Raw genomic sequence first — 6,000 nt, forward strand, 5'->3', positions numbered from 1 at the left:
TGTGGGCCCGGAGCCCGCCGGGGCCGGGCTGTGGGGGGACTCCGGGCTGCCCATCAGCTCCAGCAGGGTGCTGTGAGGACTGGCGGTGGTGCCTGAGTGTGTGCCTGGCTTTAACTCCCCAGACCCGCAGTGCAGGGACTGCTGGCTTTTAATATCAGGGCATCAAGGCCGATGTGAGCTCGGGGCACCTGCGTGGGCAGGTACAGCTGGCTGTTCCTTCTTCCAGGGCTGCTTGGCTCCCCGGACCACAGAGCTGGAAGTGACTGGCCGAACCCAGGATGCTGTGCTGGGGTGAATCAGGCTGATTGCAGCACACAATTCCGGTGGGTTTCCTGAGGACGGAGACCTAAATCTGGGATGTTTCTGCCTCTGTGGGTGTAGGGGGAGGGACCCCCGTGTTGCTGGGTGTCCTCACAGCTTTGTGTGCTGCAGCTGTGCACCCACACACCTTTATGTCCCTCAGTCCTAGCTGGAGGATGCTTTGGTGGGGGGGGGGGGGGGGGGGAGGCGGGGGTGGTGGGGGGGATTGTGTCAGGATTTTGCTTTTTGGCTTGGCAGAGACTTTTTGCTGCACTATGGTCCTTTGAGTTGGTTTAAAGAAGTGTGAATGTGTGAGTGTGCAAATCTCTTGTCTCAGGTCTTGGACATCCTGCTCTTCTAAGACTGAACATAGTCTATCCTGTTACTCAGAGGAAAAATAAATACAGGGGACTTCTTGTTTGTCAAAGTTGCAGATCTGGCAAATAATTTTAGAAATAAATCCTGTGATTTTAGACTTGCTCCTCAGGTTTTTGGTTTCTGACTCTACACTTCATCCCCCTGAGGCTGGAAGGAGTCGAATAGCAAAACTTTTCTGAAGTAGAGTGTGCTGTAAATCCCCTTAGACTCAGTGTGCAGCCATGCATGTGGAGTACAGGAGGTTCTTTGCTTGCCTCTTGCACTCTTGATACCACGTTTGGACATTTGCAGATCAAAGGTCACGGAAAAGTTTAGAGGCTGAATCAACCTTAACTGTGTACCTGAGCTGGGTATCAACATCAGTTAAAGAACTAGGAAAAGAGAGTCTGTGTTCTCTTCCACCCCTGAGGTTGTCTTGTTTTTGGTGGTTTTCCATTAGCTACTTTCTGTATGTGGGAACATGGTGGTAGGGCAGCTGTCTGCTTGGATTAGGAGGGCAGAAGGAGCTGATTTTTTTCCTGTGGGGTTTGGTTTTTTCAGAGCCTGGGAATATCCTGAGTAACCTGGGTATGGGGAAAGTTTGCCTGTGAGTTGCTTTCTTGTGGCCTCCCAGTGAATTCGAGGTAAACTAGGACTAAGACTCCCTTTTCCTTCTCTGTCCTCTCCTGAGAGCAGTGGAAATGCATTAACCTGATGCTAATTGTTAACGTGATGGATGGCAGCAATTAGGGTCTGTAATCCAGTCTCTGCATGTGGAGTGCTGTAGTGCAGCCTGGGGAAGCTCTCTGCTAAACACCCTGAGCTGGGATGCAGCATTCCAGGAAGCCCTGGAGTGCTCCTAAATGCTACTGCCCTTGGAGGGAGTTGTGTGTGTTCTCTGCACTGGGCTAACTGTGCCTGAAACAGCAATTTATTTCAGATTTACAGTCCGGTTTTTGCTGGATGCTGCTTCCTCCAACAGCATCCCCCTGGTCAGGGTTGCTGAGAGGAGGCAGTGCCGTGCCCACCACTGCAGTTTGGGCATCTTTGTGTGTGATGCTTCCAGTCTCCTGTGGGTTCCACTGGGCATGGCAAGGCTGTGCTCATTTAGAACTGTTATTTATTAAAAGAAGTGCTAGGTGATGACCCCTGTCTCTGTCCCTTCAGCTCCCGGTGACATCAGTGATACAGCTGGTCTTGCAAGGTCACTCATTTCCCTTTGTTTAATGATCTGGTAAAAACGAGCTGCCATTGCTCTCTGGAGTGTCACTGGGACATGAATATTGATGAAACCTCGGTGGTCCTGGTGCTGTCACAGCGTGGAGGGCTCATCTGGGGCTGCCAGGCAGTGTGGGGAACTGTGTGATGGAACGATGATAAAGTGTTGCTGAACTCTGTTCTGAGGTGCTGCTGGACACTTGGAACTTGCAGGTTTCTAGCACAGCAGCAAGAGGCTGGGCTGTGTTTTCCAAGGCAGGGACACAGCACTGTGAGCATTAACAGGGGAGGGATTCATCCCTCAAACATCCATGAGGGTGCTGCAGGTATGGGAGAGTTTTTTTGGTTGCAGCTTCAGGTGGGAAATGATCCAGTTAATGGAACATAAATATTCTCCAAGGTGGAACTGGGGTGAGGGCAGATGCAATGCAACATCTTTTGAAATGGTCATTTTGGGTTGTTGGCATGGAAATCCCTATAAGAAATGGGATGTGCTGTTATAGATATACAAAGAAAGAGCATGATTTTAAATTTGCAGAGTGTGTTAATCCAGGTGAGTCCCTTGCAGCTTCTGCTATCCTATGTAGAAAGGTCAAGGTGATAACTGAATTCTTGTAAACACAACAGTTTTTTTTTCTTTGAACAATGAGGTATTTTGCATGCTAATTTGGAATATATCACGCAGTATGCTGTGCCTTTCAAAAGTGTATATTTAATACATGTGCTTGAAGGGCAGAGAGAAGCCTAGGTCTTGTTCTGAACCTTTATAGTAGCTCCTGCAGTGAGAGTCCAGGGTCAAGATGTATGGCTGGTGACCTTTATTGTCCTAACTGTGGAGAAGGATCTTCTTCTCTTGGAATAATGCAGGTCTGACCTGCTTTTGCTTAGAGCAGTATCTTCCCTTCCTGCCTCAGGTTGCAGGAGAGCCCTTCTGCAGGAATTTCTGCTGGGTTGAGGCCATAGGATGTTGGCAGAGTCTGTTTTTAGTAAAGAACACTAAAAGATACCCATTCTCCCTCAAAACCTTCATATAGCAGTGCTTGTAGGAGCTGACTCTTTCTGATCAGGTTTTTGCACCATGTTACATTGCTGTGCAGCCCCTTGCTACACTGAGGGACTGTCCCAAACTCCTGATCAAACGGAGCATTGCCTTTCTTGCAGGTCCTGCCAGATGTGGCACAACTGAGCTCATTTAGGTTTTTTTTTTAAAGTGGATATTGGCTTGTGTGATCTCCAAGCCAATGGTCAGTGCCAGCTGTTGTGTTTAAGCAGTGTGGAAAACCTGCTGTAGTAGAAAGACTATGAGACTTCCTATGGAAAGGATGCACATGGAAAGAGATACAGTTGGACTCAATAGTCTTAGAGGTCTTTTCCAACCTTAATGATTCTATGATTCATACTTCCTCATCTTTGCTAGGGCACATTGGAGATCCTCAGCCCCTATATTTAGGAAAGACTGACCTGTTAAACCCTTTCAGAGCTTGTGCCCATGCATCAGTGTTTCTGGAGCATAATCTGTATGAGTAAGAAGTAGGAGAGGCTGTGAACCCTGAGGGATCTGTGCCACTGCTCTTGGAGATTTAAGGGTCTGAATATTACCTTGAGGATGTGGATTATATTCAAGCTAGGGGGAAGGAAGCAAAAAAAAATATTATGCTTTTGGCAGCATAGGGTAGAAGCATCACCTTTCCTGACATGTTTGTCTTGAGTGGAGATGGTATCCAGTGGTAAAGGATGAAGAGGAGTTGCATGCTGTCTGGTGTTAATTACAAAGGGAAAACCACAGGAAAATCAAACGAAATTGAATCCCACTGCATTTGATATTCCCAGAGTTGAAGGCCTCAGTACGTCTCATTAGTTTAAAACCCCTGATGGAGAGAGCTCAGCTTCGAACAGGAAAATTGATATGACATTGAGACCTGGGAGAGGATTAGCTGTCTGGCTCAGAACTTGTCCAGAGGAGTTGAACATGCAAATGTTCCCAGAGAGCAGCTCCCTGCAAGAAGGATGCTGGATAATTAAGGCCCCTGGGACCACACAGTTGCAGCGAGGGAGGGATGAGGTCTGTGTGTCTGAAAAGTCCTTCCACTGCAATCTCTGTGTGGGAAATAATGCCTGGGCAGTACAGACAAGCCCAAAGCTTTGTGTGTGCTTGACTGCTGGTGACAGAGATGCTCTGTTCCAGCTCTCAGTGGAATTTGCAGGTGCTGGATTAAGATTGAACTATGCAGGGTGTGGCACTCTTGGACTGATGAACTGGCTTGTCTGGCAGAGATGTCTGTGGAAGGTGTGGGGCTGAGACATAAGCCTAGGTTTGGCCCACAGGTGATTTGATTTTTTGTGGCAGAGTTTGGTTCCATTTTGCAACCCTGCAGCAGTGCTGAAGGCCTAAACACACCTGGTTTCTGCAACCCACTGTCCTTAGTGGTATGAAAATCACAACACCGAGGCAATGTGTATAGAAAGGTGTAACTGCTTTTCTAGTGCTTGAGCTGGTAGGAGGTGTTTGCTTGGGAATGCAGACCATGGGATGTACTGTGCCTGTCAGTTTGTACCTGTGAGTCTCTGCTTTGGGCCCTGCTGGGTTTCCTGTTGTGATGAAGTGTTCTGTAACAGCCATATGTGGAGAGGATATTTCCCATTTTCTCCTGCAAACCCCAGCCGTGCTACATGCGCTCTTAGGCAAGGTGCTAATGATGAAGAATCTGTGACTTGTCAGCACACTGGGGTTTTCAGCTTCTGAAAACAAAATGTGTTGGTGGACTGGCTGTGATCTCTCTGGCAGGTGGAGCTTGCAGACCATACCAGCATCACTGTGCTTCTTGTGTACTCAGAGGGCTGTTTCTAGCTGGAACATTGCAGTCCTCAGGCAGGATCCCCTTCTTCCAGTAGGGTGATGGAGACTGTGGAAGCCTGCAGGAATCTGGCCATCAGCATGATGCCTCTTCTTTGGACAGAAACTGCTGCCCAAGTAGCCAGGAGGTGACAATCTGTGCATCCCTCTGGCTTTCTCAGAGGGAAATCTTGTCTCTTGTTGAAGCAGTGACCTGAGGCAGGGATCCTCCTCACCTATTTTCTGCCTGAGCCTCTCTCTAGCCTGCTTAAAATAAATAGACCTTCAGATTCTCCACTGGAAGAGCAGCTTCAGGGAGGAGCCCCAGAGGAGAACACTTGTCCCAGCACAGGGCATCACTCACGCTTGACATTGCTGCTGGAGAATATGTTGGCAAGAGCAAGGAGCCGTGCTTTATGTAACTTGGTGTCACAGCTTCCATCTGAGGGTAGCCTAGGTCAGGACTCACAAGCTTGGGAAAAGCATCAACAAAGAGGACTTGAGAAATGGATAAAATCACCCAAGAAGATGATTAGAAGGTAACTGTTGTTTCCTGCAGGGTAAGAAAATAATGGACTTTGTTTAAATCAAACAGCTTTACATGCTATGAGGAGGGGGAGCTAATTCAACCTTGAAAACATGTCCTGGGACATTGTGGCCGCCAAAAAATATCATGAACCTTTAAAAAGGAACTTGGCAATTTCATGGCAGATAACTCTTGATGATGGGCCTAAACACAGCCCTGAAGCAATTTACAGCTTGGGAGTTTTTAAGTGCTGGGCTGCTAGGAGCTGGAGAATCATCCTGGGAAAACACCTCCACCTTCCACCTTCTCTTCAGTTCTTGCCATTAGCATCAAGGCCAGTTCCTGTGGGAGACAGGAGGCTGAGTTAGAGGGACCTACAGTCTCTTGGCTAGTGGATTACATGAGTGGACAAAGGTGGGTCAGTGACACTATCACCCGTCTTCTGAAGTGAGATCCTCCATTGTTGAGGGATTGGGATCATATGAGCCATTTTGGGTCTAACACTGGCGCCACATGTTCCTTGGTACAGGCAGATGCTCCCCCTCCTTCCCCTCCTTCTCCTCCTCCTCCTCTGGGCCCCACGCCTGCCCCTGCAGAAGTGGAATTTCTGTTTAGGGAGCTGCTTAGTGACAGTTCTTCTGGAAAGGTTTAGAGAACCAAACAGTTAAGTAGGATTAATAAAAACGTATCAAAATTTGTAAACATATGTATCACATCTCTTTGATAATGGAGGATCAGTTAATAAGTATTTGCAATCAATGTTCCT

Source organism: Erithacus rubecula (genome assembly GCF_903797595.1).
Source record: "Erithacus rubecula genome assembly, chromosome: 10".
Taxonomy (NCBI): Eukaryota; Metazoa; Chordata; class Aves; order Passeriformes; family Muscicapidae; genus Erithacus; species Erithacus rubecula.